The 26,325-nt window shown below is 46.0% G+C and overlaps 1 protein-coding gene across 7 annotated transcripts in view; it reads left to right on the top strand.

The window, feature by feature from the left end:
* Nucleotides 1-26,325, top strand: part of LOC140419399 (unconventional myosin-VI-like) — a 351,457-nt gene that overhangs the window by 105,011 nt on the left and 220,121 nt on the right. The gene's annotated exons all lie outside the window — the stretch shown is intronic.

Genomic DNA, 26,325 nt, shown 5'->3' with positions numbered 1-26,325 from the left:
TCACGCCGCCGAAATCGACTACATTTTCCTTCTTTAAGAGAAGCGATATCGTTGCTTCAGACATAGTCGGGGGCAGTTGTCCCCTTTCCTTTGCCTCATTAAAGGTCCTCGTCAATACCGGGGCGAACAAGTCCACATATTTTCTATAGAATTCGACTGGGAATCCATCCGGTCCCGGGGCCTTTCCCGCCTGCATGCTCCTAATTCCTTTCACCACTTCTTCTACCTCGATCTGTGCTCCCAGTCCCACCCTTTCCTGCTCTTCCACCTTGGGAAATTCCAGCCGATCCAAGAAGCCCATCATTCTCTCCCTCCCATCCGGGGGTTGAGCTTCATATAATTTTTTATAAAATGTCTTGAACACTCCATTCACTCTCTCCGCTCCCCTCTCCATCTCTCCTTCCTCATCCCTCACTCCCCCTATTTCCCTCGCTGCTCCCCTTTTCCTCAATTGGTGTGCCAGCAACCTGCTCGCCTTCTCCCCATATTCGTACTGTACACCCTGTGCCTTCCTCCATTGTGCCTCTGCAGTGCCCGTAGTCAGCAAGTCAAATTCTACATGTAGCCTTTGCCTTTCCCTGTACAGTCCCTCCTCCAGTGCTTCTGCATATTGTCTGTCCACCCTCAAAAGTTCTTGCAGCAACCGCTCCCGTTCCGTACTCTCCTGCTTCCCTTTATGTGCCCTTATTGATATCAGCTCCCGTCTAACCACCGCCTTCAACGCCTCCCAGACCACTCCCACCTGGACCTCCCCATTATCATTGAGTTCCAAGTACTTTTCAATGCACCCCCTCACCCTTAGACACACCCCCTCATCTGCCATTAGTCCCATGTCCATTCTCCAGGGTGGGCGCCCTCCTGTTTCCTCCCCTATCTCCAAGTCTACCCAGTGTGGAGCGTGATCCGAAATGGCTATAGCCGTATACTCCGTTCCCCTCACCTTCGGGATCAACGCCCTTCCCAGCACAAAAAAGTCTATTCGCGAGTAGACTTTATGGACATAGGAGAAAAACGAGAACTCCTTACTCCTAGGTCTGCTAAATCTCCACGGGTCTACACCTCCCATCTGCTCCATAAAATCTTTAAGTACCTTGGCTGCTGCCGGCCTCCTACCAGTCCTGGACTTCGACCTATCCAGCCCTGGTTCCAACACCGTATTAAAATCTCCCCCCATTATCAGCTTTACCATCTCGAGGTCCGGAATGCGTCCTAGCATCCGCCTCATAAAATTGGCATCATCCCAGTTCGGGGCACATACGTTTACCAAAACCACCGTCTCCCCCTGTAGTTTGCCACTCACCATCACGTATCTGCCCCCGTTATCCGCCACTATAGTCTTTGCCTCGAACATTACCCGCTTCCCCACTAATATAGCCACCCCCCTGTTTTTCGCATCTAGCCCCGAATGGAACACCTGCCCCACCCATCCTTTGCGTAGCCTAACCTGGTCTATCAGTTTCAGGTGCGTTTCCTGTAACATAACCACATCTGCCTTAAGTTTCTTAAGGTGTGCGAGTACCCGTGCCCTCTTTATCGGCCTGTTCAGCCCTCTCACGTTCCACGTGATCAGCCGGGTTGGGGGGCTTCCTACCCCGCCCCCCCCCTTGTCGATTAGCCATCCCCTTTTTCCAGCTCCTCACCCGGTTCCCACGCAGCTGTATCTCCCACAGGCGGTGCCCCCCCGCCCATCCCCTCCCATACCAGCTCCCCCCTCTCCCCAGCAGCAGCAACCCAGTAATTCCCCCCTCCCCCCCCCCCCCCTGCTAGATCCCCCGCTAGCGTAATTACTCCCTCCATGTTGCTCCCAGAAGTCAGCAAACTCTGGCCGACCTCGGCTTCCCCCCGTGACCTCGGCTCGCACAGTGCGACGCCCCCTCCTTCCTGCTTCTCTATTCCCGCCATGATTATCATAGCGCGGGAACCAAGCCCCGCTTCTCCCTTGGCCCTGCCCCCAATGGCCAACGCCCCATCTCCTCCACCTCCCCTCCTCCCCCCATCACCACCTGTGGAAGAGAGAAAAGTTACCACATCGCAGGATTAGTACGTAAAACTCCTCTTTCCCCCCCTTTTTTAACCCCCCTCTTCACCCCCCACATTCGCCCCACCACTTTGTTCAAACGTTCTTTTTAATAACCCACTCATTGCAGTTTTTCTTCCACAATAAAAGTCCACGCTTCATCCGCCGTCTCAAAGTAGTGGTGCCTCCCTCGATATGTGACCCACAGTCTTGCCGGTTGCAGCATTCCAAATTTTATCTTCTTTTTATGAAGCACCGCCTTGGCCCGATTAAAGCTCGCCCTCCTTCTCGCCACCTCCGCACTCCAGTCTTGATAAACGCGGATCACCGCGTTCTCCCATTTACTGCTCCGAGTTTTCTTTGCCCATCTAAGGACCATTTCTCGATCCTTAAAACGGAGGAATCTCACCACTATGGCTCTGGGAATTTCTCCTGCTCTCGGTCCTCGCGCCATCACTCGGTATGCTCCCTCCACCTCCAACGGACCCGCCGGGGCCTCCGCTCCCATTAACGAGTGCAGCATTGTGCTCACATATGCCCCGACGTCCGCTCCCTCCGCACCTTCAGGAAGACCAAGAATCCTCAGGTTGTTCCTCCTTGCGTTGTTCTCCAGTGCCTCCAACCTTTCCACACATAGTTTCTGATGTGCCTCATGAGTCTCCGTCTTCACCACGAGGCCCTGTATGTCGTCCTCATTCTCGGCTGCCTTTGCCTTCACGACCCGAAGCTCCCGCTCCTGGGTCTTTTGTTCCTCCTTTAGCCCTTCGATCGCCTGTAGTATCGGGGCCAACAGCTCTTTCTTCATTTCCTTTTTGAGCTCTTCCACACAGCATTTCAAGAACTCCTGTTGTTCAGGGCCCCATGTTAAACTGCCACCTTCCGACGCCATCTTGGTTTTTGCTTGCCTTCCTTGCCGCTGTTCTAAAGGATCCACTGCAATCCGGCCACTTTCTCCTTTTTTCATCCGTATCCAGGGGGGATTCCCTTCTGGTTTACCGCACAGTGTTTTTAGCCGTCAAAATTGCCGTTGGGGCTCCTATCAAGAGCCCAAAAGTCCGTTTCACCGGGAGCTGCCGAAACGTACGACTCAGCTGGTCATCACCGCACCCGGAAGTCGTTGTAAGACTTCTTACTGTGCCCACCCCAGTCCAAGTTTTCCTCCGCTTTCCAGTGGCACCAGCATCCTTGTTGTTGAAGAAGTTGGTGCTGGTGGGGACTTTGAAGAGTGGGGTTGTCTCTGCGATCTACGGCAGGATTAAGGAGGAGGATAGCGGGTCCATGGAACAGATTAAGGCCAAGTGGGAGGATGATTTGAGAATGGGGCTGATGGAGGTTTATGGTGCGAAGTGTTGCGAAGGGTCAATGCCTTGACTTCATGTGCAAGGCTAGGTTTGATTCAGTTAAAAGTAGCGAGTGGCATGGTGGTGCAGTGGTTAGCACTGCTGCCTCATGGCACTGAGGACCCGGGTTCGATCCCGATCTCACCCCCCACAATCCAAAAAGAAATGTAAGGTAGGTGAATTGGCCACGTTAAATTGCCCTTAATTGGAAAAAAAGAATTGGGTACTATAAATTTATAAAAGAAAGTAGTGTATAGGGTGCACTTGATGAGGGCAAGAATGATCCGATGGTTTGATGGGGTGGAGGATACTTGTGAGCAGTGTGGGAGGGGCCCAGCCATATGTTCTGGTCCTGCCCAAAGTTGGAGATATATTGGGGTTGTTTTCCAGCACCATGTCTGAGGTTGCGCATGTAGAATTGGAGCCGGGTCCCCTGGAGGCCATATTCAGGGTGCCAGACCTGCTGGAGCTGCAGCTGGGAGCGGGAGCAGACGTTTTAGCCTTCGCCTCGTTGATTGCTTGCAGGCGGGTTCTGTTACATAGGAACATAGGAGCAGAAGTCGGCAATTAAGCTCTTCGTGCCTGCTCCGCCATTCAAACAGATCATGGCTGACCTCTTCCTAGTCTCAAATCAACCTCCCTATCTTTTGCCCATATCCCTTCACCCGTTTTTTAAAATTAAAAATATATCTACCTCTTTCTTGAAACCATTTAATGACTCTGCTTCACCGCACTCTGGGGCAGCAAGTTCCACAAATTCACCCCCTTTGTGAGACGTAGTTCCTCCTCATCTCAGTTCTAAATCTACCACCTCGCAACCTATATCTGTGACCTCTCATTCATGATTTCCCACACGGAGGAACATTAGGTCTACATTTATTTTATCAATCCCATTTCTTATTTTATACACCTCGATCAGATCCTCTCTCATCCTTCTAAACTCCAACGAGTATAAACTCAAACTGTTTCATCTCTCCTCATACGTCAACCCTTTCATCCTCGGAATCAATCTGGTGAACCTACTCTGAACTGCCTCCAGTGTCACCACAGCCTTCTTCAAATAAGGAGACCAAAACCGGACACAATACTCCAGATGTGGTCTCATCAACAGCATGTACAATTGCAGCAACACTTCTCTACTTTTATACTCCAGTCCTTTTGCAATAAACACTATCATTCCATTTGCCTTTTTAATTACCTGCTGTAACTGCATACCTACTGTCTGCGATTCATCAACAAAGACATTCAGATCCCTCTGCCCAGACGCATTTTGAATCTGCTTTTCATTTAGATAATTTGCCTTTTTGCCAAAATGGATAACCTCACATTTATCTACATTAAATTTCATCTGTCAAATTTGGCCGAATTTCCTAGCCTATCTATATCAATCTGTAAAATCTTTATCTCCTCTAAATGCCTCTCACTGGAACGACAGAGGTTGAGGGGTGACCTGATAGAGGTCTACAAAATTATGAGGGGCATAGACAGAGTGGATAGTCAGAGGCTTTTTCCCAGGGTAGAGGGGTCAATTACTAGGGGGCATAGGCTTAAGGTGCAAGGGGGCAAGGTTTAGAGGAGATGTACGAGGCAAGTTTTTTTCCACAGAGGGTAGTGGGTGCCTGGAACTCGCTGCCGGAGGAGGTGGTGGAAGCAGGGACAGAGTAGTGAGGCCGTGGAATGCCCTACCTGCTACAGTAGTGAACTCGCCAACATTGAGGGCATTTAAAAGTTTATTGGATAAACATATGGATGATAATGGCATAGTGTAGGTTAGATGGCTTTTGTTTCGGTGCAACATCGTGGGCCGAAGGGCCTGTACTGCGCTGTATTGTTCTATGTTCTATGTTCTATGATAGTGATGTTTAAGGGGCATCTTGACAAATACACGAATAGGATGGGAATAGAGGGATATGGACCTCGGAAGTGTAGAAGATTTTAGTTTAGACAGGCAGCATGGTTGGCACAGGCTTGGAGGGCCGAAGGGCCTGTTCCTGCGCTGTGCTTTTCTTTGTTCTTTGCCTGCTTTCCCACCTATTTTAGTATCATCCACAAATTTTGCTATGTTACACTCTGTCCCTGCTTGCAAATCATTTATATAAATTGTAAACAGTTGACGTCCGAGGACTGACCCCTGCGGCACCCCGTTAGTTACAGTTCGCCAGCCAGAGAAAAACCCATTGAACCCAATCCTCTGCTTTCTGTAGTCAGCCAATCCTCAATCCAATCTGGTACCCTACCCCTAATCCCCTGTGATCTCAACTTCTGGATCAGTCTTTTATGCGGCACTTTGTCAAACGTCTTCTGGAAGTCTCGATATACCACATCCACAGGTTCTCCATTATCCACCTTGCTGTTACGTCCTCAAAGAACTCAAGCAAGTTTGTCAAGCATGACTTACCCTTCCTAAAACCATGCTGACAATGGTGGATTGAGCTTTGTCTTTCCAAATGTTCAGTCATCTCCTCCATGATTGATTCCAGCGACTACCCCACTACAGAGATCAAGCTAACCGGTCTGTAGTTTCCTACTTTTTTGCCTTTCTCCCTTTTTGAATAGGGGCATCACATTAGCGTGTTTCCAATCCACCAGGACCCTTTGAGAATCCAGGGAATTCTGAAATATAACCAATGCACCCACTATCTCTGCTGCCATCTCCCTTAGTACCCTAGTGTGCAGGACATCATGTCTCAGAGACTTATCTGCCCTTATTCCCATCAATTTATTCAATACCATCTCCCTAGTGATGGTTATTGCACTGAGTTCCTCTGCTTTAACTGTGGTTTTTGAAATGTCTTTATTATCTTCTACCTTGAAGACAAGAGGCAAAATATTGGTTCAGTGCCCCTGCCCTCTGTATTCCCCATTATTACCTCACCAGTACCGTCCTCTAAAGAGCCAACATTTACTTCAACTATTCTCTTTCTCTTTATATACTTATAGAAGCTTTTGGTATCAGTGTTTATGTTTTCTGCTAGTTTCCTTTCATAGTTCATTTTGGCTCTTTTGATTTTATTTTTAGTGTCCTTTTGCTGAACCTTAAAGTTCTCCCAATCCTCCAGTTTACCACTAGCTTTTGCAGAAAGATATGCATTAGTTTTTGCCTTTGTGACTTCCTTGTTTAGCCATGGAACATTTTTCACCCTCTTACAGTTCTGCTTTTTCTCAGGAATGTTTTAATTGAGTGGTATTTAATATTAACCTGAACACCCACCATTGTTCCTCAACTGTCCTTCCCTCAATTATCTGTCCCCAGTCTACTTGGGCCAACTCTTTTCATTAATCCTGTATAATTATCTCTGCTCAATCTGAATTTTAAATTCTAACATGCTGTGATAATTCCTTCCAAGGGTATCATTAACGACAAGACTATTTATCAACCCATCTTTATTGCATAATACTAAATCTAAAAAAGCCTGCTCCCTGATTGGCTCCATAACATATTGCTCTAAGAAACAATCCCTCATACACTCTTATGATATTTCCCTCGAGTCTTCCCTTCCCAATTTGGTTAATCCAATCACAGGCAGATTAAAATCACCCATAATTACCATTGTGCCCTTCTCAAGCCCTCATTACTTATTGCTTTATATTATGCCCCACTTTGGAAATATTGCTTGAGGGCCTGTAAATTACTTCTACAAAAATGTTTTTTCACTTGCCTTTTACTTCCACCCAGATCAATTCAACATTTTGACCCTTAGAGCCAATATCGTTTCTTAATACAGCATTGATGCCACCTTTAATCAATAAGGCAGCTTCGCCTCCTGTTCCATCCTGTCTATCCTTTCCGAATACTGAATACCCTTGGACATTCAACTCCCTGTCCCGGTCCTCCTGCAACCATGTTTCAGTGATCCCCAAGAATCATACCCATTTCTCTCTATTTATGCTGTCGGCTCATTGAACGTATTCTGAATACTGCGTGCATTTAGGTACAAGGTTTTGAAATATGTCCTACTGATTTGTCTTTCTCTTGCAGCTTTTCCTTTACCACCCCCCCCCCCCCCCCCCCCCCACCAATTGCTAGTTTAAAGTCCTAGACCACCCTATTTATCTTTTCTGCTAGAACACTGGCCCCAGATCGGCTCAGGTGGAGACCCCGTCTCAACGGTCCAGATCCATCCTGTCCCAATACTGATGCCAGCGCCCCATAAAATTGGACCACTCCTTTCTGCACCATTTCTTTAGCCACGTGATTACTTCCCTAATTTTCTCATCCCTATGCCAATTTGCACGTGGCTCGGGTAGTAATCCAGAGATTATAACCCATCATTGTCATCTTGGCTGTTTGATTGTCCATTCCTATTTATACAGAAGAACATAGCCATGCTATTGATATGCAACTAACCTCCCATTGACGAACAAAGAGGCCATCAGACTCTAATGGGCTAATAGCTGGTCAGACAGGAGTGTCCCAAAGGACAATCAATCTCGAGTGACCCACCCTTGCTGAACAGGGGCATCCTCTGTATTCCCAGTAACGAGTTTAAATCTGAATGGGACAATGTAACCCAGGCCTAGTGTGGGCTTATCCCTCTGACTTTTGAGATGTAGTTGGTGTTGCAGTGTCAGATTGGTGACAACTAATGTGTGTGCAGAGCAATGCTGGACAAAAAGTAGAGATTATGACAAATTGTTTTGGTGATGTAAAATGAGGGATTAATGTTGTTAGGACACTGTGGTGATTTCATCATAGAATTTACAGTGCAGAAGGAGGCCATTCGGCCCATCGAGTCTGCACCGGCTCTTGGGAAGAGCACCCTACCCAAGGTCAACACCGCCACCCTATCCCCTTAACCCAGTAACGCCACCCAACACTAAGGGCAATTTTGTACACTAAGGGCAATTTATCATGGCCAATCCACCTAACCTGCACATCTTTGGACTGTGGGAGGAAACCGGAGCACCCGGAGGAAACCCACGCACACACGGGGAGGATGTGCAGACTCCGCACAGACAGTGACCCAAGCCGGAATCGAACCTGGGATCCTGGAGCTGTGAAGCAATTGTGCTATCCACAAGGCTACCGTGCTGCCCCCAATCTCTTCTATGTTACACAATAATGTTCTGAGGTCTTTTATGTCCACCTGAAAGAGTAGCCAAATCTTGGTTTTTAATGTCTCATCTGATGTGCAACATTCCCTCAGTACAGCAGTGGAGTGTCGGCCGTCTTCAGTATATTCTTGAGTAGTGCTTGAACCCAGAACCTTCTGACTCAGACAAGAGTGGACACCACTGAGTCAAGGCTGACGCCTAACGGTGTACGATTGATGAGTTGAGTGTGGATTTCAACGTTGATCAGTTTGACCAGGACCTAACTGCAGGCCTTTATCAAATCCAAATCCTGAAATTGTTGAACAAAGTCCTGAGGAAGAGTGCTAAATTGTGTGTGATTTCATGGATTTCATGTCACTTCACCATTGTGCATCTGCCGTAATCATGAATGGAGAGTGCACTTGTCTGCAACTGAGTTTGAAATACCATTAACTTGTTTACCAAGGCAAGTACATGAGTTTCAGAAATTCAACTTACTAGTTCATTTTTCTTTGTGCGGTATTTTAATTTGCCCAATTACAGTTTAATTTTACAAGAAGAATTGTATGATAATGGAATGTATACATCGGCGATTGGATTGGATTTGTTTATTGTCACATGTACCGAGGTACAGTGAAAAGTATTTTTCTGCGAGCAGCTCAACAGATCATTAAATACATGAAAAGGAAATAAAAGAAAATACATAATAGGGCAACACAACATGTACAATGTAACTACAAAAGCACTGGCATTGGATGAAGCATACAGGGTGTAGTGTTAATGAAGTCAGTCCATAAGAGGGTCATTTAGGAGTCTGGTGACAGTGGGGAAGAAGCTGTTTTGAGTCTGTTCGTGCGTGTTCTCAAACTTCTGTATCTCCTGCCCGATGGAAGAAGTTGGAAGAGTGAGTAAGCCGGGTGGGAGGGGTCTTTGATTATGCTGCCCGCTTTCCCCAATGTTCTTAAACATTGTCAGATGCTTCTATATGTAGATGGAGTCAATGGATGGGAGGCAGGTTCGTGTGATGGACTGGGCGGTGTTCACGACTCTCTGAAGTTTCTTGCGGTCCTGGGCCGAGCAGTTGCCATACCAGGCTGTGATGCAGCCAGATAGGATGATTTCCATGGTGCATCTGTAAAAGTTGGTACGGGTTAATGTGGACATGCCAAATTTCCTTAGTTCCTGAGGAAGTATAGGCGCTGTTGTGCTTTCTTGGTGGTAGCATCGACGTGGGTGGACCAGGACAGATTTTTGGAGATGTGCTCCCCTAGGAATTTGAAACTGCTAACCATCTCCATCTCGGCCCCGTTGATGCTGACAGGGGTGTGTACAGTACTTTGCTTCCTTTCATGTGGGTCTGACAGATTCTAGAGTTCTTTTACATGATTACTTTCAAATGTAGAGGCTGCTAGAGAGGCATGCTTAGGAGCATGCTTGTAGAATACTTGGTACCCAATGCTTGAGCCATGGTACTTCAGCATTCAGCAGTACAGTGTTAATAGCTGACCAGTCGGCATGACTCCATCATTAATAGACCGGTCAATTGGATTGTTCATACACAGCGACAAATACTCTGACAGGCTGATATCCTTCAGCGAAGCGTCGCCCTGTCTGCCATTGAAAATGAAAATTGTTTATTGTCACAAGTAGGCTTCAAATGACCTTACTGTGAAAAGCCCCTAGTTGTAGCATTGTAGCAGGAAGTGTGTCAGAGCTCTGTGCTGGTAAGTGACTGTTTTTACTGATTGAACTCTAGTAGTGTTTCTGAACTTGAGGTTTTGAGCCTCAGGTGAGTGAGTTTTGCCCATGGGAATAGCGTGGGAAACAAAATCACTTTTATGGATTTCTCAATGGCTTCTTTTGGAGATTCTTAAACATTGTCAGATGCTTCTATATTTCAAACACTTGGCTGATTTAAAAAAAAAAGTCAAATGAAAATTGGCAGCCATCGTGCACATTGCAAGAATCTACAAGATATGATTTGTTTTGAATGATTATTTGAGGGAGGGCTGGCGCTGATGTGTTGGGTACTCTGGATCTGTGGAGACTGCGTTTACCTTAGCAATAACATAGACAGGATACCAACACTTGTAATAGTATAACTCTATTTTATTTAACTAAGAGCTGTTAAACATACCTGCACTGTGGGTCGACACTATATTAGATTGACTGAAGACCTATGCCTAACCTGACCAGCCTATACTGCTAGCACATGGTGGATGTTTGTGCTACTGACTGCGGGCTCTGTGTGCCCTCTGTCTTTATAGTGACCGTGCCCTAACTGGTGATTGGCTGCTGTGTTGTGTGTGTTGATTGGTCTTGCAGTGCGTCAGTCAGTGTGTGTCTCTGCACCATCATATACTGATGTGCGTATCATGACAGGCACAAGGCAAGCTCCTTGCATCTATTGAGCCACCTGCATAAATAGACTGTGCCAAGAATTCATGACATCTCCAACATGGAGCTAAATAGAAACAGTTTAATAAACAAAGAACTCTTGAGATCTTGATGTTATCAAGAAAACCAGTATTTATTGCCCATCCCTAGTCGCCCTTGGTAAGCCTTCTTCCGGAACTGCTGCAGTCAAAATAAAAATCTGAACTAATTCTCAAGTTACCATTATTCAGTAAATTATTAGTCCAGGCTTCTTGTTAACTTTTCCTGTAATATAACCACTGTGCTTTTGTACTCTCAGATTATATTCTCAAATGCAGATGTGGAACTTGACAACTGTTTGACTTGAAAATCAATGTTCCAACAGTTAGGCAAACTGACATAATCAAAGTCTTTTGAGAGAACTTTCTGATAGACCAATTCTGGTTCATTTTAATAAGAAAAGGCAAACTTACTGGGCGGGATTCTCCCAGCCCCATGCCGGGCTGGAGAATCCCCGCGAACGGGCCACGCTACCTCGACGCTGGCACGCAATTCCCCGCAGTGCGGAGAATCGGCGCCATTGGTGCCGGCGTGGTTGGCATGGCGCCGGTCGCGGGCCACTCTACGCGGCTGGCCTGCCGATTCTCCGGCCCGGATGGGCCGAGCGGCCGTAGGAAAAGAGCTGAGACCCGCCGGCGCCGTTCTAACCTGCTTTGAGCCGGCGGGACTTCGCCGTGTAAGGGTCGGGTGGCAGCCTGTGTTGGGGGATGGGGGGGTCCGACCCCGGGGGGGCCTCCGATGTGGCGTGGCCCGCGATCGGGACCCACCGATCGGCGGGACGGCGTCTGTGCCTGGGGTCCTCCTTTCCTACGCGCCGGCCCCTGTAGCCCTGCGTCATGTTGCGTCGGGGCCAGCGCGTTGAAGGAGGCCACTGCGCATGCGCGTGTTGGCACCGGCGCCACTGCGCATGTCCTCGTTGGTGCCCAGTTCGCGCCAGGATCTGCAGCTGGAGCGGACAGAATTAGACGTGGGAGCGGCCCGTTCAAGGCATCGTAAAATGCAACGGCGTTTACGATGGCCTGGACACTCTACCGCGGGTTTGGAGAATCCCACCCACTGTGTCTGATTCTTTGGCTGTCTGCATTGCAATTAAAGCTGTATTTATTGTAGGCCAAATTTGAAGACTGATAAATACTTTTGTTAATTTGTTCTTTTTATCAGGTCTACAAATCAGTGGAGCTGTTTTCCAGAGCTTTCTTTGTTGCTGGTCCACCCAACAGCCATTCCTTTTAGCCACAAGCTTATGGTGGCAGGGTCAGCCATTGTTTGTGCCAATAAGTTTTGTAGACCCACTAGAACAGTGGACTTCATTAATTCTGCCCGCTCATTGAAATCATTGTATGTTATAGTAATGAAGAGGGGCCATATCATGTGCTTATTTAACTCTTTCCTTGCCACTACAAAGTAGAGCACAATTGGCTTTTTTAATGCAGTTGTATTTTAGGGCTTCATTTTTGATGAGTAAATTTAAAAGAAAATAAATGATTCAAGAATAAAAAAAGTGAACTGATGCATTAAGTCAATGAACCAGATAGAGTATTGTTTTGTACGACTGTGTAACACGTGTTGCAAAACTATTAATATTTCTGCTAACAATGGACATCTCAACACTTGAGGGTCATTGCAGTGAACCTTTATTTGCTCTATTCAGACCTGATAAAGTATTTTTTGGCTCAGTTGCTCGCTGTTTAAAAGATGGCAAAGTGAAATTGGTCCTCAGTAACTACAACCGTGCAGACCTTAGGGCAGGAACTGAATGGTAATCTATTCTGGTAAGGAAATAGTGACATGACTGTGAAATTACAAAACAAACTGCTGCAAGTTGAAATGTGCAAACAGTACATGTTGTGCTAAAGCACAGGAATTTCCAGTCCAGTGAAGTTAGGCCAACTGTAGCAGAGAAAGTTTATTAGCTGGTGTCAGCCATGGCTCAGTGGCAATGGTCTCGACCTCTGACCAACGTCGTTTTTGTGGGTTTGTGCCCCATTCCATAAACTTTAGTACATGTTTCATGTTGATGTTTCAGTGCAATATTACGATTGTACTGCATTGCTGGAGATGCCACTTTTGGAAATGTTAAACTGAGGCCCCACCAGTAGAAGTAAAAGATCCGATGACACTAATCAAAGATGAGCTCTTGCACATTCTCATCCTGATGAACATCTGTCCTTCAATCAATACCGCGAGACCAATACATTGTTGAATGCCACATTTCGGACTGACTGAAGGAAAGTATAGATAAACATTGAATAAGATGATGACATAGTTCAATATCTGGTCATTATCACGTTGTTGTTTGAGAGATCTTGCTGCATACAACTACACTTCAAAAGTACCTGGCTGGTTATACAGCACTGATCATGAAAAGAGCTCAATAAATGCAAGCTGCTGCTTTCCTTTGTTTGTCAGTTGGCATGCATGTTGCATCCCAATTACGCAAGTTCTTGCACTGAAGTAGTGCCATGAGTATAATTTTAATGAACTTGCCATTGCTGAATAATATGTTGATAGTTTCAGTAGAAAGACTGACAGATTTATTGTAGGAAATTATTTGAAATCCCAATTAATCTGCTTCATAATAATTAGAGCATTCCCAGTGGAAAGGCCAATCTCAGTGAGTGCCTATCTTGTATGTGGCATACAATTTAGAAACCGTTTTTAAAAGAATAATATAAATCTGTTGAAATGGCCATGGTTTTGTCATAAGACCAGTGCAATGTTGAATGGCAAATTGAAAAGTGATGGCTGAAATACTTAAGATGATTACATCATTAAAAAGCTGTTGATTGCTATTTCTTTTATCTATTTGTGACATTTTGCTCTGAAATGAGCCCTTCACAATATAGCCATTTAAATAGCCTGTCCTTGTGCTTATCGTTTTGGCTAAGAGTGACCCTTGCACCTCTAACTCTCTCAACTTGTCGCTTGTCTTCTGTTTTTTCAATCCACCTGGAACCTTCCCTCGAGCATTCTACAAACACTCCTGGCTCTTTTTTTGTCGAGATGGTGGCTGGGATGGTGGCTATGTTAAATTTTTCATTTCCATTGCTTGGTCTGCTCCATCTGCCAATGAATTTGCAGAAAGTCATTTTCTTCAGACCATTTCTGGCATCTATCAAACCAGCTGACATGGTTTGGGCTACTGATGGAGTCTGGCAGTGGATCTGCTTTTTTCTCCCTCTGAGATTATATGACTGCAGGGTGGAGGAAGGAAGCATCTAGTCGTGAAGTTCCAAGCACCATCAGGTGTTGGTCTTGATGGACCAGCACATCTTTTCCTGCCTGTCACTTTTGTGTGTTGTAGGTCTTCTACATTGCCAAACTTAATGCAAGCTCTCTGACAACTCTTATCTTCTGCTTGAGCATGGCCCTCCTAAGCAGCAACCCGTGGCTTCAGCAACTGACCTCAGCACCCTGGAGAAAATATTCCCCCTCTATATAGGCAACCACAGGCACCTGATTCTCAGCTTGCTTCTGCCTCCTTCCACGGTCTGTTAGATTAATTATTTCAGCCTGCTCGTGTACCATTTATTTTCTCTTTCTCCACTCATCATTTTCCCATTTGTTCAGTCCCTATCCACCTACATTGACGAATCTCCTAACAGCCTCTGAAATTTAAGGTTCTAGTTTTCTTGTCCCAGGTGTCTCCCCCCTACACAGTATAGAATCCCCACAGTGCAGAAGGAGTGGGTTGAGTCTGCACCGATCCACTCCGCTCTATATTTGTAACCTAACCTGTACATCCCTGGACACTAAGGGGCAATTTAGCATGGGCAATCCACCTAACCTGCACATCTTTAGACTGTGGGTGGAAACTCGAGCACCCACGCAGACACTGGGAGAACATACAAACTCCACTCAGTCACCCAAGGCTGGAATTGAAGCCAGGTCCTTGGCGCTGTGAGGCAACTGTGCTAACCACCGTGCCGTCCTGTATCTACCATCCCTCTGCAGCCTTGACTCTCACTGGGCTGGTCGCCAAGGTCTCTGCTTCTTCCCCGACAATGGCTTGATCAATCTGTACAACCCACCCCCCAAACCCCCCTCGTTCTCACTTTGGAAAAGCTTTTCCTTCAACTGTATTTGTATCCTCCTGATAAAATGTTTTGCTTATTGGAAACAAGTTTACAGTTATCCCTACCTCCCTATTACCTTCTCCCAGTTTCCCGGTGTTCTGACGATGCCACCTTTCACACCAAAGTTTCCAAAATGTTCCCTTTTTATACCTCCCCTGAGCATTCTCATTATCATTGTAGACGAACCCTCAAGCAAATCCACCCCTATTTCCTGTGCTTCAGTCTGCCTCCACCAAGACCCAAGATTGGGTCTCCCTGAGTCTGCACCTTATTTAAAAGACCATTTGCTATATTTGCAATAATTTGCTGTTTTCATCATCTCTCGAATGATCCCACCACCAAACACATCTTCCCTCCGACCTCAACTTTCTGAAGTGATCATTTCCTGCACGACACCCTGATTCACTATGATCATTCCAACTACCTTTCTCCTCTGGCACCGTCCCAGTTGAGCAAAGGGCACGTAGTGCTTGCCTGTTTACCACCTGCAACACTATCCAGGGTCCCAAGCACTAATGTGAGAAGAAATTAATTTTCAAGTGTACCCTCCAAACAAATCTAGGTATTTTCTGCTCATCGTGCAGCCTCTTCTACATTTGGGGAGGGCAAACGTAGATTGTTTTGTTGAATATCCCCGTTCTTTCTACAAATGCAACCCCAAGGTTTAATTATCATTTCAACTTTGTGTCCTTCTTGCACTAACTTCTCTGGCCTTCCATACCCTTTCAATGAAGCTCAAGGTTAAGTTCAAGTAATAGCATCTCGTCTTTCTATTGGCATTTTGCAGTCCTCTAGCTTTCCAGCTCAAAACTTTAACTTCGGCTCTCAAGAAATGTTGGGAATGTGCTGACGTTTTTTTTAAATTAAAGGGCACTTGAATATCTTTGGGTCGTGGGGGTGAGGCCCAAAGAGATACTGGGCGAATGTGCAAACTCCACACGGACAGTGGGCTGGGATCGAGCCCGGGTCCTTGGCCCCGTGAGGCAGCAGTGCTAACTGTCTTGTTACTTGTGTGGTAGGTAACTCATGCTACTCAATCCTTGGTTGATGGTGAGGTCTTCTGAATATCGATGAAGAAGACGCGAACTCGTCCAGTAACAACAAAGGTTTATTGAGTAACTATAACAAGTGCATGAGTTCTTTACTTCAACTTTGATACTAGTGATAAGGTTAACAAGATCTCACTACAATAACTATACGCAACTCCACTAGCCATTCTGATATTGTCCTGGTCACAGTGCACCCGAGAGGGAGAGAGACTGAGGGAGACACAATGTGGTTGCTTTTTATACCCCTGTTGGTCTGGCCCTCTAGTGATCATGTGGAGCTGCTGATTACACATTAACTCCTTGTGTACATGAACATATAGAGATCACTGCACAACAGTGCTGCCCTTGCTGGCATTTTTGGAGGACAGGATTGGGCTGGTGCAATGTTACATCGGTGGAAGTATTATAATAATACTGGACTGGTGATCCCTAGGTTAGGTCTAATGCCCTGTAGGCAGTAGTTTAAATGCCACATGGCAGCTAAAGGAATTTAAATTCAATTACTAAACCTGGAATAAAATTCTCGCTTCATTAATAATGATCATAAAACTACCTGATTGTTGTAAAAATTAATCTGGTTCGCTAATATCCTTCAGAGGAGAAAATATGTTGTCCTACATATGACTCCAGACTCTCACTAATGTACTTTTAACCCCCAAGATGGCCAGTCAGTTGTAGATGACTCACCACCACATGCTCACGGGTAATTAGGGATGGGCAACAAATGCCAGAGTTGCCAACAGTGCTCTCACCCTAAGAATAAAGAAAAAACTGCAAATGATCCAGCTATTTGATCAAATTTTAACTTTCTTAAAAATAAATTTAGAGTACCCAATTCATTTTTTCCAATTGAGGGGCAATTTAGTGTGGCCAATCCACCTACCCTGCACATCTTTGGGTTGTGGGGACGAAACCCACGCAAACACGGGGAGAATGTGCAAACTTCATACGGACAGTGACCCATAGCCGGGATCGAACCTGGGACCTCGGTGCCGTGAGGCAGCAGGGCTAATCCACCGTGCTGCCCCGATCAAATTTTAAGTTGACGAGTGTTATTCCTTTGTATTGTGCACTAGTTTGAGTGTGCGAGTAACTTGAATTGAGAAAGATATGTGTACTTGTAGTATCTTGTTCCTCACTGCAGTTCTCCCTGGTATACACTCTTTTGAGAGGGAAATATTTTTGCTCCTGTATAAGAACATATTAGTAAAAATTCAATGTGATTTCTTTTATTTCCAAGAAAAATAAGGACATTGCAGACCTTATGAAGGGTTACTGTTCTGTACAGTTCAATAAAGGTTAGACTGGTTGCTTCAGACTTCTCTTAGTTTTGTAGTTTAAAACAGAAAGCGTGAGGAATGTTATTGGCAATTTTTTATTCATCCATGGGATGTGGCATCACTGGCTGGGCCAGCATATTGCACATCCTTATTTGTCCTTGAGAAGATTGTGGTGAGCTGCCTTCCTGAACCGCTGTAATCCATGTGGTGTAGGTACATCCACAGTGCTGTTTGGGAGGGAGTTCAAGGATTTTCACCCAGCAACAGTGAAGGAATGGTGATGTAGTCCCAAGTCAGAATGGTGAATAGCTGGCAGCAGAACTTCCAGGTAATATTCCCGTGTATCTGCTGTCTTTGTCCTTCTAAATGATAGTGGTAGTGAATTTGGAAGGTGTTGTCGAAGGAGCCTTGGTGAGTTCCTACAGTGCCTCTTGTTGATTATATACACTGCTGCTACTGTGCATCGGTGGTGGAGAGAGTGATTGCTTGTGGATGGAATGTCAATCAAGTGGGCTGCTTTGTCCTTGATGGTGTCGAGGTTCTTAAGTGTTGTTGGCGCTGCACTCATCCAGTGAGTGGAAAGTTTCCATCCTTATTTTTTGAAAATGTTTCTGTTGTATTTTCATATTTTGTATCCATCAATTTCTAAATTACAAAACCGCACAAAAAACAACGCATATATTCACAAGCGAGCATCTTCACAACTGTGGCTGTGACCCCCTTTAGTCGGAGATATATTTTACATTCCCCAATACAGCCAAAACACGTATTTACAAACGTTTATTTACAATTTGGTTTGCGCCCCCCCCAAAAGTAGTCAATTTTATTTTCTCCAGTCTGAGCTAGGTCTGCAGCCTTGGGTGGCGCTGCTGATCGCCAGCCGAGCAGGATTTTCTGGCGGGCGATCAGGGAGGCAAAGGCTAGGGCATCAGACCCCTCCCATGATGAGCCCTGACTGGTCTGATACCCCAAAACTGCCACTTTAGGGCATGGATCCACCCTCACTCACAACTCTGGACATGGCCTCAAAGAAGGTCGTCCAGTACCGGACAGGTCTGGGGCAAGCCAAATCATGTGGGTGTGGTTGGCCGGGCTTCCCTGGCACCATTCACGTTTGTTCTTCACCTCTGGGAAGAACCCACTCATTTGAGTTCTGGTTAGATGCGCTCTGTGCACCACCTTTGCCTGAGTTAAGCTCAGCCCTGCGCTCGGGGAGGTGAAGTTCGACCTGTGCAGTGCTCCCCCTATCTCTATGCCTAGTTCCTCGTTTCATTGTTTCCTTTTCTCATCCAGGGGGAGTGTACCTCCTTCAATATGCCCACACAGTTTCCCTTCCCTGGTTCTCCTGCGGCCAGCAGTTGTTCTACTAACTGTTTTCCTGGTATCTGGGGGTACCTCGTTGTTACTTTGCGGGAAAAGTTTTTTGAAAAAAATTTCCAATTGAGGGGCAATTTAGCGTGGCCAATCCACCTACCCTGCAAATCTTTGGGTTGTGGGGTGAAACCCAAGAATCCAGGGTCAGATGGATTCCTGGCGGATTTCTACAAAACACTTGGCCCCGCACATGCGGGAGATGTTCGCAGACTTGCTGGTATGGGGCACCCTGCCACTAGCCCAAGTCGCATTATCGCTGATACACAAAAATGACAAAGACCCGATGGGGTATGGGTCTTACAGGCCCATCTCACTACTTAACGTGGACACAAGGATCCTGGCGAAGGCCCTGGTGAGGCGGCTGGAGAACTGTGTGCCGGAGGTAGTCACCGAGGACCAGAAGGAATTTGTCACGGGTAGGCAGCAACCATCGTGCATGCAGGCACAGAATTTGCAAATTCCACATGGACAGTGACCCAGAGACGGGATCGTACTCGGGTCCTCGGTGCCGCGAGGCAGCAGTGCAAACCATTGTGCCACCGTGCCACCACGCAGGGGAAGCGTTTGACCTGAATATATCTCTGCTCGATTCCTCTTGGTAACTGGAACCTCTCTGAGAGTTCCCCCAGGGTTGCTACTCTATCGTCCGTGTGCATGTCCCTAACCATCAGAGGCTCCCCGTCCTGTCTCCATCTTTTGAAGGTGGTGTCCATTATTGCGGGTGTGAACCTGTGGTGTTTGCAGATGGGGGTCATGGTGGCCATTTTGGTTCGATTGTAGTGTTGCCTCACTTGGTACCACGTCTGAAACGTGGATACTACCACTGGTCTCCTCGAGTATTTGGCCGGGGAGATTAACATAGATTAACATAGAATTTACAGTGCAGAAGGAGGCCATTCGGCCCATCGAGACCGCACCGGCTCTTGGAAAGAGCAGCCTACCCAATGTCAACACCTCCACCTCCCCATAACCCAGTAACCCCACCCAACACTAAGGACAATTTTGAACACAGGGCAATTTATCATGGCCAATCCACCTATCCTGCACATCTTTGGACTGTGGGAGGAATCCGGAGCACCCGGAGGAAACCCACGCGCACACGGGGAGGATGTGCAAACTCCGCACAGACAGTGACCCAAGCCGGAATCGAACCTGGGACCCTGGAGCTGTGAAGCAATTGTGCTATCCACAATGCTACCGTGTTGCCCCTAAATGGTTGTGGCTGGGGCTCGGAGGGATGGCCCTGTGCAGGAACTTTCTTCCATCTTCACCCACTCTGCTTCGGTTCCTTAACCCATCTTTCTGTGGTGGCCGCCCAGTGGTAGAACTTTACCTTTGGAAGGGCCAGGCCTCCTATGTTTCTTCTCCTGTGTACAACTTTTTTTTTTGATCCTGATCCCTCTCCCCCTACCCCCCGCTATTGCCTCTGTGCATCAGGAAGTATCTAAAGCTGCTGGTATTGGTCCATACGCTTGCCAGGGGAGCACTGTACGGTAGTTTCACCCAGGAGGTGAACTCTGGCCCAAACGCAAACGGTCCAGTACCTCTATGAGGAAATTCCATTCGACTCTGTCGAAGGTCTTTTCTGCGTCCAGGGAAATGATCACTTCTGGTGTTCTCTCCACGGATGGGCTCATTGTCACGTTCAGAATCGGCTAATGTTCGATGTTTGCTGCCTACCCGTGACTAAGTCCTTCTGGTCCTCCGTGACTACCTCCGGCACGCAGCTCTCCAGCCACCTCGCCAGGGCCTTCGCCAGGATCCCTGTGTCCACGTTAAGTAGTGAGGTAGGCCTGTAAGACCCGCACCCCATGTAATACCTAACCCTCAATGTTAAGCTCCATTGCCATATTCATTAGTTTGGGGTTGGATCTGTCTGACCGTGAGTCCTGTACGCAGTTAGAGTCCCCTCCCCATGATGAGTTGGTCATGTCTATGTCGGGGATTTCTGCCAAGTTTTCGTTTTTTACGAAATCCATATTGTCCCAGTTGGGGACCACTGGTGCCCCTTCCAGGACATCACTAACCATGACATACCGTCCCCCTGGGTCCATAACCCTCTTTGTTGCCATGAAGGCGGTCCTCTTGTTCAGTAGTATGGCCACCCCCCCCCCCCCCCCAAGCCCTCGTACCATAACATGATTGGTATGTCTGAACCACCCAGCTCTTCTTTACCCGCAGTCGGCCCTCCTCTCTCAGATTGACGGCAGTATTGTCCCATACGTAGCAAAGTATTTATGTTAGCTGATATGGTGGAGATACCTGCTTTTTAAACTTAGCAACCCTGGATTGTCGTCTTTTTAGGCACTACTGCCCCATCACTGTTACAATATTATCCTTTTTAAATTCTACTGTCTCATTGCCACACTAGAATATTATGCTTTGTAAGCTATTCTTCTTTATGTGGCTCAGTTCTGTTGTGTTGTGCCTTTGCCTCACAGTCACAAAATTCTGGATTCAAACCCACTCCAGGACTTGAGCATGAAAACTCCAGTGCAGTATTCAGGCAGTCCCAGGGCCTTAAAAGAAGTGGCTGCCGAGATTGTGGATGTGTCGGTTGTAATCCTCCAAAATTCTGTAGATTCTGGAATGGTCTGGAAAGCTACAAATGTAACACCCTCTGTTCAAAAAAGGAAGAGGACCGAAAGAAGGAAACTCCTGGCCTGTTAGTCTGACGTCCGACATTGGGGAAAATGGTAGAATCCACCATTAAAGTGGGAGCAGTAGGAATAATTTTAAAAATCATAACATAGTCAGGTAGAGTCAACATGGTTTTGGGAAAGGAAAATCATGTTTGACTAATTTATTGTGTTCATTGAAGATATAACCAGCAGGCTTGATGAAAGGGAACTAATAGATGGAGAATATTTGGACTTAAAAGATTATTACACAAGGTAAGAGCACATTTGTTGGAGGTAACATGTCATCATGGATGGAGGACTGGATAACTAACGGAAGCAGTCAGGATAAATGGCTATTTTTCAGGTTGGCAAACTATAATTATTGGAGTGGTGTAGGGATCAGTGTTGTGGCTTCAACCATTGATGATCTTTATTAATGACTTGAAACACGATTATAGCCACATTTTCTGACGATATATGAAGATAGATGGGGAACAATAGTTTGATACTGCAGAACATTAATATTGCTGCAAAAAGAGGCACACTGCAGAAGCTTTTCTTCGAGGACCCATCAGGAGATTTGTGAGACTCTCTCACCTTTTAGATCTACCATCACACTCGCTTCGATTGAAATCAACCTTCAATTTCACTGTACCTTAAATTTTACCCTCCCATCAAATGACATTGGAACCCATCCATGATGGACATGGCACCCCTACTTCAACAAACATCCGCATCCCCCCCCCCCCTTCCCAGACATGAAAACCCCAAGCATATTGGGATCCCACCCCCATGATGGATATCGGGACCCCGGCAGATACGGGGAACACCTCCAACCCCCACAAACAGAAAGGGAGGCCCCCCCACCATGGATAAGGGGAACTCCACACCTATGCAAAAGGGAACCCCTGCCCAATAGAGGAGAGTAACCCTCTCCTGGCATTGCTCCCTGCCAGTTGCTCCCCGCCAGAGGCAATGATAAATTGCCCTTAATGTCCAAATTGCCCTTGCTGTTGGGTGGAGGTGTTGAGTTTGGGTGGGGTGCTCTTTCCGGGGGCCGGTGCAGACTCGGGGGAGGGGGGGGGGGCCGAATGGCCTCCTTCTGCACTGTAAATTCAATGATAATCTATGATTAATCTAGGACAAAGGTTCGGCACAACATCGTGGGCCGAAGGGCCTGTTCTGTGCTGTATTTTCTATGTTCTATGTTACCCACCCACCTCCAATTTCCCGTTCCTCTCAAGCCTTGGAATGTGTCATTGCATCCCAAATCCATTCCAATCATTCCATAAATTCCATCGTTGAATTCCTGCAATCCAGTTTCTGATCCTGCTGCAGTGTTGAAGCACCTTTTTATAAGATGTCTTTTATGACTTTGATGGGGTTGTGACAAAGAGAAACTTTTCCTCTTTTCTTGACCTGTTACAATGTTCCTCCAAATACTCTCCACTGCCGCACAGCTGATTGGGGATGTTCTCATCTGATTCTATTCTTATTTGTCTAATTGTAGCCAGAGTACCATTTGCAATGACATTTCCTCTTGTCCCTGCACCGTTACATCTGATGTCTCCCAAAGTTCTAGCCTGGGCTGCCTCCTATTTCTCGCCTATACCTTGACAACATCATCTGGAAGTGCAAAATTTGTTTTCACGTGTACCACCAGCTCTGCCTTGCTACCACGCTGCTCGATTATAAGACTGCTTAGCCAACGTGCAGTAATGGGTGAGCAAATAAATATTGGGAAGACTGAAGTCATTGTTTTCATCCACTTCACGCACTGTTCCATGGCTATCGACTCCAGCCCTCTCCCTGGTAACTGTTTGAGATTAAAACCAGTTTGTTCACAACCTTGGCGTCACATTCCATCCCAGGATGAACGTCTGACCACACAACCATGCCATCACTATGACTGACTATTTCCACCCCCACAGTATTGTCCGACTTCACCCCATTTCAGGTCATTGGTAGCTGAAACCCTCAATCATGCCTTTGTTGTTTCTAGACTTAATGCCCTCAGCCCACTTAGCCTTTACCCTCCTCAAACTTGTGGTCATTCTGAACTCAGCTGCCCATGTTCTTATTCAAGCCAAGTCCATCAGCCATTTGCTCGCTGACTAAATTGGATCCTAGTCAAATAATATCTTGATTCGAAAAGTTCTTGGTCTTGTTTCCAAATCCCTCCATGGCCTTTACCCCTCCCTGTCTCTATAATCTTGAGCCATAAGAAATAGGAACAGAAGTAGGCTGTTCGGCCCCACGAGGCTTCTCCGTCATTCAATAGGATGAATCATGGCTGTTCTGACATTCTTCACGTCTACCTTTCTGCCCTTTACCTGTAACACTTGGTTCCCTTATTGACCAAAAATCTATATATCTCCACCTTAAATATACTCTCTGTGGTAAGGAGTTCCAAAGACTCTCAATGCTCTTAAGTTAAGAAATTCCACCTCATTCCAGTCTTAAATTAGCACCCCTTTATTCTGCAAATATGCCCTCTGGTCCTCGACTCTTCCATGAGGGGAAACATCCTCTCAACATTGACCCTGTCAAGCCTCTTAAGAATTCTATATCTATGCCACTTAATTCTGGCCTCTTGACCATTCCTGATTTTAATCGTTTACTATTGGTAGCTGTACCTTGAGTTGCTCGACACCAAGCTCTGAAATTCCCCCTTTACTCTTCTCTATCTTGCTTAAAACATGTAGAGATGCCGGCGTTGGACTGGGGTGAGCTCAGGTGAGGAAGGAGCAGCGCTCCGAAAGCTAGTGTTTGAAACAAACCTGTTGGACTTTAACCTGGTGTTGTAAGACTTCTTACTGTGCACACCTTTAAACATACTTCTTTGACCATGCTTTTGGTTATCTGACCTAATATCTCCTTGTGTATTAACTTCATTTTAATTGTTCTCCTGTGAAGCACATGGAGATGTTTTGATATGTTTATCGGAGCTATTTGAAAGTAAGTTCATGTTGATTTTATACTATTAATGAGTTGCAAAGCCTTTCCTAACCACTTATTGGCCCAGTTGGGGATATCTGACTGCAATATGGAAGGATCTTGGTACAATCTCTAATAAAATGTTTAAATTCTGCATGTAGAAGTATGAAGAGCATGGTACTTAGTCGAGATGAGACAGTTTGTGAACTGATGCCTCTTGCATACTTGACAATAGACGTCCAGTCAGGCCCTCGGCCCATCAAATCAAGATGATTTTCCTTGTGGTTTCAGGTTGTGCTAAAGGGAGTCATTAACTTATCCCAGTGGGATGAAGATTGACACGTTAAAAATAGTGATGATTTGTTGGTAATGGATTTGAGCATTTCTTAGAGAAATTATTTAACTAAATAAAAAAAGCTGAATTAGGGACAAGAGAAGGCCATTCAGCCCCTCCAGCCTGTTCCACCACCCTTCAATGAGATCATGGCTGATCTGTGACCTAACTCCATATTCACTTTGCCCCATATCGCTTAAACCTGTTGCATTTTACCAACTTATGTCTTTACTTTTTATTCCTCCAGCTCGCGTGCAAGAAGCTTTAAGGCACCACTTCACATGTGAAATGTGCTAAAGTAGGGTTTTTCAAAGTGTGGGTCACAACCTGCAGGTCTCAGAAGAGTTGCGGAGCTCAGGGTCATGTGTTCCTGCCAAGGATTGAAATAGCTTTGTAACGGATGGATTTTTGCATCCTGCTCTTAGTATCAGGATATCTTGCCCTCTGTGCTTCATCTTCGATAGAGCAGGTATTACTTCCACCAGCATTTGTCTGGCAGATAACAAAGCGATTCTGGCTTTCACACAATTTTATAACAAAATGCTGGAGCTGCACCTTTCTCCTGAAAGCATTATGTAACTTTCCCCTAAGACAATGCTGGGGTATTATGGTACATGGCCCTTCCAACAACAGATAATAATTATGCACAAACTATATTACATCCCCCAGCTAATCTGTCATTTATAGTCATTCTGATATAAAGCATATTATCATTTTTAAGCTATTTGTAATGATCAGCGGTGGTTATATTTCGGGGAAATGGGCAAGAAATACGTTTCAGGTCACTGAATTTTTGACAACTAACTGAAGGTTTTAGCTGCTATTCCTCCACTAGGAACATGGGGAAGATGTGCTGTGTTTAAAAACCCGACAAAATTAAGAATGAACATATATGAAGTTGCAGAGCAAATCAGGACATCATAATCTTTATTGTCACAAGTAGGCTTACATTAACACTGCAAGAAGTTACTGTGAAAAGCCCCTAGTCGCCACATTCCAGTGCCTGTTCGGGTACACTGAGGGAGAATTCAGAATGTCCAAATGACCTAACAGCACGTCTTTCAGGACTTATGGGAGGAAACCAGAGCGCCCAGAGGAAACACATGCAGACATGGGGAGAACGTGCAGACTCCGCACAGACAGTGACCCAAGCCGGGAATCGAACCTGGGACCCTGGTGCTGTGACGCAACAGTGCTAACCACTGGCTACCGTGACGCTCAGATCGGTGATCGCAGATAAATAATTTCTTAGCGATGTGAGCAATGCCAGAGGGACGATGAACAGTCAATGTTTGGAATCAAAATTGAAATTATAAGTAGGTATGGAATAAATACAAGACAAAAAAACTGGATATAGGCCTGGGTTGGGATTTAGGCCCAGAACTTGTAATGGAATTCTACCATAATGCACACATTCGGATTGCGTGCAAAGTGCCTACCAGAGTGTACAACATGTGGAGATTTATTTCCATTGATAGTCGAATAAACATCTGATCTACAGTGAAATGCCATCTTAAAACTTTTAGGCCATGCTTGTAAACCAAAGAAAATGAAACAGGCAGATCATTCGGTGAGCTTGCAAATTCATACAGAAAAGAGTGATGGTTCTTTGGCACAGGAGCCAGAATATCTATTCTCCACGTGAAAATAAAATAAGGTGCAGTTGCTGGGCAGAACTGACTGCAATGTTGGGCAGGGCAGTCATGATGTCGGGAAATGGTTCAAATGGAGAGGCCTGAAGCGGGGACAAGTGGATGGAGTTTCAAGGTGAATTGGTGGCAATAGTTCCACAATGACAGCAACAAACACTGGAAGAGGTAGATGGCA

Source organism: Scyliorhinus torazame, chromosome 1, assembly GCF_047496885.1.
Source record: "Scyliorhinus torazame isolate Kashiwa2021f chromosome 1, sScyTor2.1, whole genome shotgun sequence".
In the NCBI taxonomy this organism is placed as follows: domain Eukaryota; kingdom Metazoa; phylum Chordata; class Chondrichthyes; order Carcharhiniformes; family Scyliorhinidae; genus Scyliorhinus; species Scyliorhinus torazame.
Note: the sequence above shows the minus strand (reverse complement) of the source record. Positions and strands in the feature narration are given on the sequence as shown.